Source organism: Rhagoletis zephyria, unplaced genomic scaffold, assembly GCF_001687245.7.
Source record: "Rhagoletis zephyria isolate East Lansing unplaced genomic scaffold, Rhagoletis_zephyria_1.1 Rzeph_scaffold_00002, whole genome shotgun sequence".
NCBI classification, from domain to species: domain Eukaryota; kingdom Metazoa; phylum Arthropoda; class Insecta; order Diptera; family Tephritidae; genus Rhagoletis; species Rhagoletis zephyria.
Window position 1 is genome coordinate 667,338 of NW_016157086.1, and position 12,036 is coordinate 679,373.

The 12,036-nt window shown below is 34.2% G+C and overlaps 1 protein-coding gene across 1 annotated transcript in view; it reads right to left on the reverse strand.

Moving 5' to 3' along the window:
• jeb (low-density lipoprotein receptor domain-containing jelly belly protein) overlaps window positions 1–12,036 on the reverse strand; it is a 192,262-nt gene that overhangs the window by 17,216 nt on the left and 163,010 nt on the right. The window lies entirely within an intron of this gene.

The window sequence follows — 12,036 nt, forward strand, 5'->3', positions numbered from 1 at the left end:
TTCAGTAGTTACTAAAATATCGCAGTTTTCGTATTTCTGGAAATTACCGTTATATGGGAAGTGGGCGTGGTTATTGTCCGATTTCGCCCATTTTCAATACCAACCTACCTTGGATTAACAGAAACCTACATACCAAATTTCGTTGAGATACCTCAATTTTTGCTCGAGTTATCGTGTACACGGACGGACAGACAGACGGACAGACGGACAGACGGACGGACAGACAGACATGGCTTAATCGATTTCTTTTTTCATTCTGATCATTTTGTGTACATTTGTCTATATCTATCTCGATTCGTTTTGGCTGTTACAAACAACCGTTATGTGAACAAAATTAATATACCCTTGTGCAAAGTGCGCTCGGGTATAAAAAAAGATAAAACTGAGGAATTAGATCTGTATTGCTATGTGATGTTATATCATCTTATGCTAGGTTATGTTACCTTTATTTATGTTGTCTTAAGTTTTGTTATGTAATGCTATGTTATGTTATACTATGTTATGTTATACTATGTTATCTTATGCTTTGTTATGCTATTTTATGTTATGTTATGTTATGCTATTTTATAATATGGTACGGTATGTTATGTTATGTAATGTAATGTTGTGTTATGTTATGTTATGTTATGTAATGTAATGTTGTTATGTTATGTAATGTTATGTTATGATGCATGCATTTCACATCAACTCACCACTAATCACTTCGAATACCTCAACTTCTCACATCTCGCCGCAACTAACTTCACATCAACTCCTTCCAGTTCACCTCAACTAACCTTAACTCACATCACTAAAACTTACCCCATTTTACAAACACATCTCACCCTAACTTACCTTAATTTATCCAAACTCACTTCACTTTAACTCAGCTCTACTCAACTAACCTTAACGTAGTACTTCAACTTCCCTTTATAATAGCAGTTGAATTTCAATCGCTGCGCGCTGGGCGGTAATTAGTTTCCAAAATTTGCTAAATCAACTTTTTTGTTTGCATACATATGTTAAATAAAAAACCAATTAAGCATCGACATGAAATTAAAATCATATTTTTACGAAAGATAAGTTACCCTTTTTATTGAAACAGCTGAATTAGACAAAATAGAGTTATGCTGATCATTTTGATGCTCTTAGTCAGAATTCCCAGCAAAGGCAAACCGACCGTCTGCGTAAGAGCATCAAAATGATCAGCATAACTCTATAGCATTCGGCTCAACAGTTTGTAGTGCAGCCGCAACGTTGTCTATGCGTTACTCTGGGGTCGTCTATTGCATCAATTTTTTGCAAAAGTTTCACTTCACAACATAGTCAATCCAAGATCTAAATCTGAAAAAAGGGATCGATAGGAGACTGTTATTAATACCACATGTCAAAGCAAGTGGTAAATTCACTGAAAGTTGTACTGTAATTTTTACTCAATTTTAACAACGAAAGGTCTATGATTTTACTTATGTATATAAATGTAAATACATAAGAATGCATAAGTATGTTCACAAAAGTTTATAGTTCTTCTTACATATTCCCTCCAAGCATTTAAGTTTTCTGCATGCTTGCAATTGCGTGGGAGTCACCAGCTAAACATATTCGCACAGTTGTCCACACAGTAAGTTATTGTAAAGTAGACGCAGTCAATGTACTCCCAACACAACACAGCCGGCCATGCATGTATGTATGTCCATAACAGGCAACTAGAGCAAAAAAAAAGTGTAACGCTGCTGTTATTGTTACCAAGCTAGTCGTCAGCGTCAGTTGCATTGCCACAATTGCAGCTTACAACAATTTCATATTACAACACTTAGTTACAACAATTTCTTGCACAATGTTGCGCAAATGTGGCATTGCAATTGCTGACAGCTAAATATATGCAAGTAAGTATGTACTGAGTAAGCATACAAGTTGTTGCTAAGCAGCAACTTTTCAACTGCTCAAAAGCAACGTAGAAGCAGCACCGCAGCAGCAGCATGCAACAACACATGGAGCAATTGTGTAGTAACCATTGACACAACTGTACTTGCTGGCAACAGGGCTACATTACGACTCATTCAATTTGTAGACAGAAGTAGTAGCATAAGAAGTGGAAGAAGAAGAAGCAGAAGTAAAAGAAGCAGCAGGCAGAAGCACTGACAGTTGGTAGAAAAAAAACGCAAAGTTACTGCCCACGCAAACAAGTGGATGATAGAGGAAGACGCTGTTGAAGAGGAAGAAGAGTAATAAAATAAGACTTTACGACTTTCTGTTGCCAAAAAAACGATGAGACTATGACTTACATGAACATACTCGTATGTAACGGGGATCGAAAAAAAAATAATATCAACAAAATTGCATACACACTTATTCAAATATATGTATGCAACTTTTAGACAACTTGTATGCAAAAAATTTAAAATTTATGTATATACATATGCATATATTCCTACGTGGTATATATCAACGTTTAAGCATGTTCAGCTCCTCAGCTGTCAGCAACTAAATTTACTGACTTTTATTTCAACAACTACTCGGTTAACTTTGCATAGAAATATGTAGCTCACGATAGTGCAGCATCTTAAAAATGTTCCTGCTAAAACGCTTGCTTCTAGAAAAAGTTTGGTCAAACGGCTCGGGGTTCTTTGTGATGCCAAATGGTCTATGGTTTTTTCTCTTGCACCTATGCTCTTAAAGCAGATTGTGTTAATATAAATGAAACCAGTAATCATCGCTAATTTTTGAGAAGTTAAAAATTGGACATAATTTTGTAAATACTTGAGACAAATACTCATTTTTAGTAGTTAAAAATTTGATGCCTAACGATGTGGATAAAATCGTATATACTTGTGAGGCGGGTACAAAATATACACAAAAAAATGCACGCAACGACTGCTGAATTTTTATTAAGTGGAAAAGAAAATTTAAAAGTAAAAAGTGCGCACATAAAGCGGTTCAAGTACGAGCATGCACATAGGTCCACTTTCAAGTTTATTGTCCTATTTGTAATCATTAAATAGTTTTTATCTCTTTTTTACCGTCCAAGCCTCTTTTCGCTAATTTTCAAAACACACAAAATATATCCACTGGAAAATTTCAACATTATACTTTATGTCCAAGCTCAAGTTATCACATTTATGTCTATTGTGTACCAGATTTTTAAATTACCAAAAAATTATGTTCACTTTTTGACTTCTAAAAACTTATTTTCGATTTTCCAATAATCAAAAAATTGTGTCCAGTTTTTAAATGACCAAAAATTAATTTCGTTTTTTATGTACCTATTCTATGCATATATTCAAAAATGTATGTCCACTATTAATCTGCAAAATATTACTCCCCGTTCTTAAATTACCACAAAATTCATAAATTACCAAAATGTCCTAAAGCCACCAACAATTCTATTTTCAGTTTCAACGTTACCGGTGGCCTATCTTCACCGGTAAATACAACAAAAAAGATAACTCAAAAAAAACTGTGCTTAGTTAAGAACTGCTTAAAAATTATGTTCACTTTTTAGATTGCCAAAAATTTATATTCATTTCTAAAATTGTCATTAATTGTTATAAATTTTTTTAATTACGTAAAAAACGACTAGCTCTTAATGCTATATCCAATTTAGAATTGCCTGAAAATAGCATAACAAAACTTAGATGTATTTATATCCAGTTCCATAATTAAGTATAATTTGTGTCCAACTTTTATTGCAAGAAATTATGTCCAGTTATTAAGCCACCAAAAAAAAACTAAGTCCACTTAAAATTTATTAAAGAGAATTACCTCTTCTCAAATTACTAAAAGTTTGTGTCCAGTTTCATAATTAAAAAAGTTTAAAAGTTCACCAAGATAATAAGGCCTACGCCGACGATTTTGTGATACTCATCACTGACAAATTGCTGTCAACGATAAGTGAACTAATGGAGAGTGCACTAGGTGATATCTCTGAGAGGTCCAACCAGAATGGATTGGGGGTAAAGCCCTTCATGACAGAACTGGTATTTTTTACAAGGAAAACAAAAGTAACCACTTTTTCTCTGCCGAAATTAGGGGAATCAACTTTGAAACTCTCCTCCGAGGAAAAATACCTTGGAATTATTCTGGACTCTAAGTTAAATTGGAAAAAGAATTTACAGGCGCGAGCCAAGAACCTATGGGATGTACACCACAGTGATCAGACCAACTGCAACCCACGGCTAGTTGGTACGGTGGAGAGCTCTAGACAGAAGGAATAACAAGAAAATAATAGGAAAGGTGCAAAGAATCGCATGCCTTGGCATATTCGGGGCAGTTTGTAGCGCAAATTAGGAAGGGCTTAACTTGATACTTCATTTACAACCGCTGAGACTTAGGGAAGCCAAAGCGTGGAAGACGACCAATTTGGGACATGCAGCATTACTGAACGAAATAAAGGGGACCGGGACAAGTGACACACTGAAACTCTATCGAACTGCAGTACGAGTCCTTAGCGGTGTCATCACAGAGTACTGTGCTATAGCACCAATCCTTCAAACGGTTGCGAATACCGGAAAGTACTCTCTGCAGAGCCTGCCATAATGTGGATGACCACTATCTGTGTCGATGTCCAGGTCTACAGATGAAGCGACTCATGCACATGGGTGCCCGCGTCCTGAACTGTCTGGGTGAAGTAGCAGAGGTGGAACTGTTGGATCTCCTCAGCTTCATCAGGGATAGTAATGCACATGGGTGCCCGCGTCCTGAACTGTCTGGGTGAAGTAGCAGAGGTGGAACTGTTGGATCTCCTCAGCTTCATCAGGGATAGTAATGCACATGGGTGCCCGCGTCCTGAACTGTCTGGGTGAAGTAGCAGAGGTGGAACTGTTGGATCTCCTCAGCTTCATCAGGGATAGTAATGCACATGGGTGCCCGCGTCCTGAACTGTCTGGGTGAAGTAGCAGAGGTGGAACTGTTGGATCTCCTCAGCTTCATCAGGGATAGTAATGCACATGGGTGCCCGCGTCCTGAACTGTCTGGGTGAAGTAGCAGAGGTGGAACTGTTGGATCTCCTCAGCTTCATCAGGGATAGTAATTGGTTCAGTAAAATAAGGACTAAAAGTGTCTGCTCTCACTAACAGAGGGCACACACAATGGACAATTCTGTCTTCGAGTGAAAGTATGGAATATTCCGCACACGTCCTCCTAATCTAAACTTCTCAACAAATGGCAACCCCAATGGTTCATGAGGCTGTGCGGTGACTTGGTCAGTGACCGCCAAGTGACGGACATATAAAAAATTTAATTTCAAAATATCGTCTACAGTAAATTTTTTATATAATTTATATAAGTAGAACTACCTCAGCCCTAATTTAAAAACTCACTTACGTCCACATCAAACGTCTATTTTGACCTATGCCAAGTCGCGTGGTGTCTGCTGGTCTAGTTTGCTTATTTTACTCTATCCATATGTGTGCGTGTTGTTTATTGTTTGCAAATGCTGCTTTGTCGTCTTTGCAAATAAACAAGCAACAACAGTGACTTCAACAATAACAACAACAAAAATAAAATCATCATCAGCTAGCAACATAGTTAAACGCATGTAACTACTAAGCAAAAGCTAAAAATAACAAATCTCTTATGACTCGTTTGCGCGGGCAGTCGAAACATAGTGGATACATATGTACAGTGGCGGTCAAAAATGGATGAATGGTGTTTCGGTTTTAATATTTAAAATGTTTTTCAAGCTAACTGCTAACGTGCTTGAACAAAAACTGTATGTGATTTACACTTTCAAATTTTATACAGAACTTTGAAAACTTATGAAAAAAAGCGTAAAAGCCGTCAGTAAAAAAAAGTTACTAAAAATCAATGCGATTATTAGCCGATCAAAACTTGAACTTATTTTACAAGAATTTTATAAGCTTGTTTACTGCATACCCAAAAAAATTCTAAAAATTCTGGTTAAAAAGCTCGAAATTTTTATATTTTTTTTATAGAATGAACCATATTTTTATAAAAAAATATCAAAAACATTTTAGCTTCATTCATCCATTTTTGACCGCCACTGTTTGTATGCATGTATGTATGTATGCAAACAACCATACATGCATATGCAACATATAACTGAAAATATTTTATTGTAAAGTTTTTTGTTGTTCGCCATTGCTTAGCCATATATCAACGGCGGCAGCAGCAGCAACAGCGGCAGCGGCAAAAACCAAAATGGCAATACGCCTGGCGCTTGAAAGTGTGTGTGAGTGTTGCATTACCAACACAAAACCAAACATGCATACATATATATGTATACATACGTTTGTGCATTCTGTTTGTGCTGCTGTCGTTGCTTTTGCTAACCACCGCCTACCTAGCGACAGCTGTCTCGTCAGCGTGGCGCCACCTAAACTGTATGTTGCTGCCAACTTTACCAACATCACCAACCAACACCAACGACACCAGCACATCAACAAAAACAACATCAACACCAATAACAACAAACATGTAGGAGAACAGCAATAAGAATCACCAAAATAATAAAACTATGGACAAAAATAACTTTGTATTAATGGAAGGAGCAAACAACGGGGCGGAGACAGAGGCGTTGCGAAAAATCGAATGCAAGCAAATTTTGCGAAAATTTTTGGTTGGCGTCAAAGTTAGCTGCAACGCTAGCTGCTGCATGCATCGCTGCGTCGTATTTTTTGTTGCTATTTTTATGCGTTGGCGATGCCGATGACTCAATGCAATTTTTGATTTTTGCCATAGCCACAGCTACAGCCAATAAAAATAAGACTAAAAAAAGCATACTCCTATACAAACGAAGAAGTAATAAAAAAATGCGAAGAAAAGGAAATTAAAGAAAAATATATATTTTTTTTGTGTAAGATAAACAGCAAAACTTTCAATGAAAGCTACACCTTCTACGAGTACGAGGTACTTGCTGGAACACTTTGGGGCGTAGTTGCATTTGTGTGAGTGTGTGTATGTGTGTTTTTCCACTGTTGTGATTATTTTTACACAGCTCTTAATGTATTTGTGCGTTTCTTTTTGTAGAGAATAACTTTGATTTTTAGAATAAGAAACTTGGAGTGGTCGGTGTGCTTACACTCAGGCGGCCAAGATATATTTACTACTAGCAGTCAGCAACTCATTCACATAAATTGCCTTTTTAATGGCTTCAAGAGATAATACGTATACCGATGAAGTAAAGTATGTATATTGGACTGCATCACCAAAAAAGTTGCGGCTTTTCGGCCAGGATTACAATATTTATTATATTTGAAGACGTCCACCAAAATATTTTGGGAAAAATATTAAGATCTACGATTTGAAAATAACTCTAAAATTGGAGTTTTTTATGAATAAAAATAGTTTCTTAAAGGACAAACCAGATTAAACTTAAAAAAGTAGAAAGGTATTTTCCTACACTTTTTATTTCTGTGCAAACAAAAAGGCATTCGTGTCTCATTTTTTTTTGGTTTTTGGTTTTTTGGTGTTGGTATTAACACATTTAATTCAACTTGGAATGTTGCTCATTCAACCTACCATTCTCTTTCATCATTTGAATAAGTTTATTAGCAAAGAAATAAGAACGGTGAGAAGATGCCTTTCCAATGATATCTCACAAGTCTAAATCGGAGTAGCTCAGGTTCAGTTATTCCAGTTTTTCTTATACCAGTCTTTGAAAAAAGTTAAAAAATATTTAGCATAAAAAATCTCATTATTATCGTAACCCATTGAAATTTTTTTTTGTAAATTAAAAATAAATTTAATGTAAATTTTTAGTGCCATTTGATGGGATTTAAAAAAAAATCTTTAAGAAACTATTTTTATTCAAAACAAGCTCCATAAATCTTAATACTTTTCCGAAATATTTTGGCGAGCATCTTAAAATATAATAGATTTTATAATTCCAATGGAAAAAAAGTACCGATTTTTTTTTATGGCGAGTGAAGCAGTCTAATGTACATGCGTACATACATATATACATATGTATGTGGTTAGCAACAAATATTTATTGTATTTAATAAACTTAAAACTGAATGCGTAAGTGTGTGTATGAGTTTCAAGATTTGTGTAGATTTCTGTGCAATAATTATGAATAGCGCTGCTGTTGAGCAGGAGCTGCTGGGAATTGTAGAAAATATTTGATCAAGGAATGCCATCATTATTTATTGAATAAATGTATGTTATTTGTGCGCAAAAATGCTGAGAAAATCCTTAGTCATTGAAGAAGTCATATAGCCAACAGTTTCAAAAAACCTTCAAAAAATTGACTCAGGAGTCCAATAGAAAAAAATTTAGTCTTATTTTGCCTAATTAAGAGAACCGAAGGAAACATACAACTTTTAGCGTTTTACATAGATAAAATTTAGTGCATCTAGACGCAAAATGTTAGGTTCGTTTGTTCGACGAACCAAAACTCAAAAACGACTTGACCGATTTGAATATTTTTCTGTTGGTTCGCTATAATACCCGGGTAGTTTAAAAGAAAAAAACTGTTATAGAGTTGCCACCAGTTAAAAAAAGTTCAGTTTACGTTAATTGATAAGATAAAGTAAATAATGCAATATGCGTGTCAAAAGAAAGAGGTTTTAGAAGGCTTATAGCATTTGATAGTTTTAAAGGGGGCTAATTGCCACATGTTTTAAATATTAAATTTATTTTAATAGATAAATTAAATTAAATTTTAGAATGCGAGTATCAAATTAAAGGGGTTGAAAAAATTTACGCCTAAAATATTTTTGAGAAGAGTTGCCGGCTATTTGAAAAAATTTAATTTAGCTTAGTTGGTACGATAAATTGAATATTACAATATGGGTTTCAAACTTAAGAGGTTAGAAAAATTTTTCTGTCAAAAATATCTTTGAGGAGGGTGTCCACCTTGAAATGTATTTTTTGAGCAGATTACCTAGTATTTGTTTTTATTTCATATGGCTGTTTCCATAAAAATGTAAACCGATTTTATTCGCCGTGGGTACAAACGACTTTATAACTTAAAATTTCGTATTAAGATGCCGAAAAAAGTTTATGTATGAATGAAAAATCTGTCGCTTCCGATATGTCACTTCGTCATCACAATTTAATTGGAAATAAAACCAACAGCGAATTGCTTCTGCTTAAATATGAATTGGTTGTAATTGTCCATAATTTGACTTTATTTAAAGAATGTTTAAGAAAGGAAAACCACAAACTTTTGTAAAAAAAAATTTGGAGAAAATTAAAGTAAAATATATTTACATATATTGTGAAAAATTCGGTGTACCAATATTTTTTGCAGTAAGGGTACCTCTGAAAATAGTAGCTGTATTAGGACTAAAATTAATAAAATGCAGCTCCCTTCTTGCACAAGACTAGGTCCGCAACTTATTTTTAAATTGAAGAGTCTTCTGGAAATGGGTGTGGCAATTTTGGCACCAAAAAAAACAAAGGTTTTTCTTGTGAATTTTAGCTGAATATTTGTACATTAACAACGTTTGTTCCGCAACTTTTTTTTTGTAAGAGCAGAAGGTCAAATTTTATCAAATGAGTAAAAGCTGTGTCTGTGAAGTTCGCATACGGTATGATGCAAAAAGACAAAAAAAGATACTCAGAACAGATTGAATTTTTATTTCTTTTTTCAAAAAATTTAATTTTTTCGACTTTTTTAAGGTTTATTTTTTTTGCGCAATTTTGCAGAACTTCTTTTTGCCTTCTCAGGAACTCTAGAACTTTTGAAAAGCTTCTCAGAACACTTTTAGTTTTTACTTTTTTTAACATACAAATTTTTAGCCTTTTTTGAAAAAAAATAAAAATTCGGTGGAATTTTGCAGATCTTTCTCTTTTCTTTTCAGATACTCTATCTCTATTGAAAAGCTTCGCATTCGATTAGCATAAGAAGTCTTTCCATATAAAATAAATAAAATCTATTAAAACCCAATGGCGTTAAAACGCCAAAATTTAATTTAACTTTCGAAACAGGTGGCAACCATCCTAAATGTAGTTCGGAAATAAAGCTTTTCAAGCCCATTTCGATTGATATTCATCTTTTAATCACTTATTTAAATGGTTAAATAATTTTGTTCTAGCTTTTTAAACACGTTGAAGCCCTATTCAAATGTTTAAGTTAAAAATACCATAACACTCTTTCGATTTACACCCATATTTTAATATTTCCTATAACATGTATATAAGTTAACTAAATTCGACTCCTCAAACAGGTGGCAACAAACTAAACCCGTTCTTAAATCTTCCCCGTCAGGCATTGAGATACATATTTCAATGAACTGATGAATTAAGTTGAATTTATTTTTTAAACATGTGGCAACCTACCTAAATATAGTTCAGAACTAAAGCCTTTTCAAACACATTTCGGTTGATCGCCATGTTTTAATAATACATTTAACTTACTAACTAATATGAATTCAACTTTTTAAACAGGTGGCATCCGTCCTTAATCTACGCAAAAATATTTTAAATGTTCAAGCTAAATATTTGTTAATACTCTTTCGTTGTTCACCAATATTTTAATATTACATATAGCTGGTGTATAAGTTAATTAAACTCGACTTATCAAACAGATCAAAATAACTTTCGTCAGACACCAAAATTTTGATACGTATTTAAACTTATTTCATTTTCCTTAATTAAAGTTGAACTTGATTTTTTAAGGAGGTGGCAACCCTCCTAAATGTAGTTACGAAATAAGGCCTTTTCAAAACCATTTCCATTGATATCCATATCCAATGTGATAATTGTTTTCACTTCTGAAGTAGATAATCTGATTTAAATTTTCTAAAAGTTGGTAACTCTTTTCCAAAAACTCAAACATTACTATAGCCCAAGCCCTTACTTTGATACTGAATTTTTGAAAATCGAACTAACGGTGCGGATCGGATGGTAATGATTATCCAATAATTAGAGTTAAATCTTTTAACAGATGGCAACTCTTTTCGAAAAAGGAAGACTTTATTGGACATCGAAAGGCCAAACCATTTGACCTGACATCTCACTTTTACAAACCGAACGAACGGTGCAGATCTGATGACCTGGACAAAAAATTCTTTAGCATAAATATCGGGCCCTAACCGCCAAAACAACCTAAGCGACATTTTTAGACATTTCTGCATTGAAAACAAAATTTTGAAAAAAGGTCCCTTACACCTTTTTGGCGATTAGAGCTCGATACATAGATACCCCTAATAAGGTGCAAGGATTGCTTCTTCAAATGAGCCTGGTTTTGAAATCGTACGGCAAGTTTGAAAAACCAAAAAAAAAAAAAATACCCTGCTAAGCATATTTCAGTTTACTCCATTTCAATTACGTTTCATTCTATTTCACTTCATTTCATTTCATTTGCCATATTTATAGAGTTTTCGCAGTATTTCATATGGCTTTTTGATTGTTATTATTTTAATTTCATTTTATTTTATTCTTGTTTTAATTTGATTTCACTTACGTATTTAAAATTTTCATTTAATATTCTTCAACATTTTATCCGCCTCAGGAATTTTAACAGCATTTAACCACTTAAAAGTCAACATTCAGCAACAACACCTTTGCGACTCAATTGCGCACTTGAGCACGAATCATTTGACACTAGTGTCTCAGTCGCACTTATAGAAATTAAAAAACAAAAAAAACCTGCCTGGAGTAAACACTTACCAACCTTTACGTATTGCGCACGCAGCAAACACTTCCACACTACCTCAGCTACATGTTGTTGCATTTTTTATATGTACAAGTAGATATTTATTTATCTCAGCCAACAGCATTTCCCTTGCCTACATTTGCATTCAAACGTACTAAATGCCAACAACTCAAAAGGCTAATGCAATTAAGTAACTTCAATAGGGCGGCAATGAAGTTGCTGCTGATGTTAAATAAATGATGAATGACTGCACATTTGCAGTGAATGATTATACGTGTGAAAAACGAATAAAAATAGCAAAAAAAAAACAGGAAAGTACTCAACAAGAAAATTAACAGACAAGCACAAATTTGCAAGCAGTTTGCACTAAGCATAAGCTGTAATTTGAATGAAAAGGCAGAAAATTTAATGATATTATTAAGATTCAGAAGAGAAAGACGCATACATACATATGCATCGGCGTAGCCAGAATGAAATTAGGGGGGGGGGGGGGG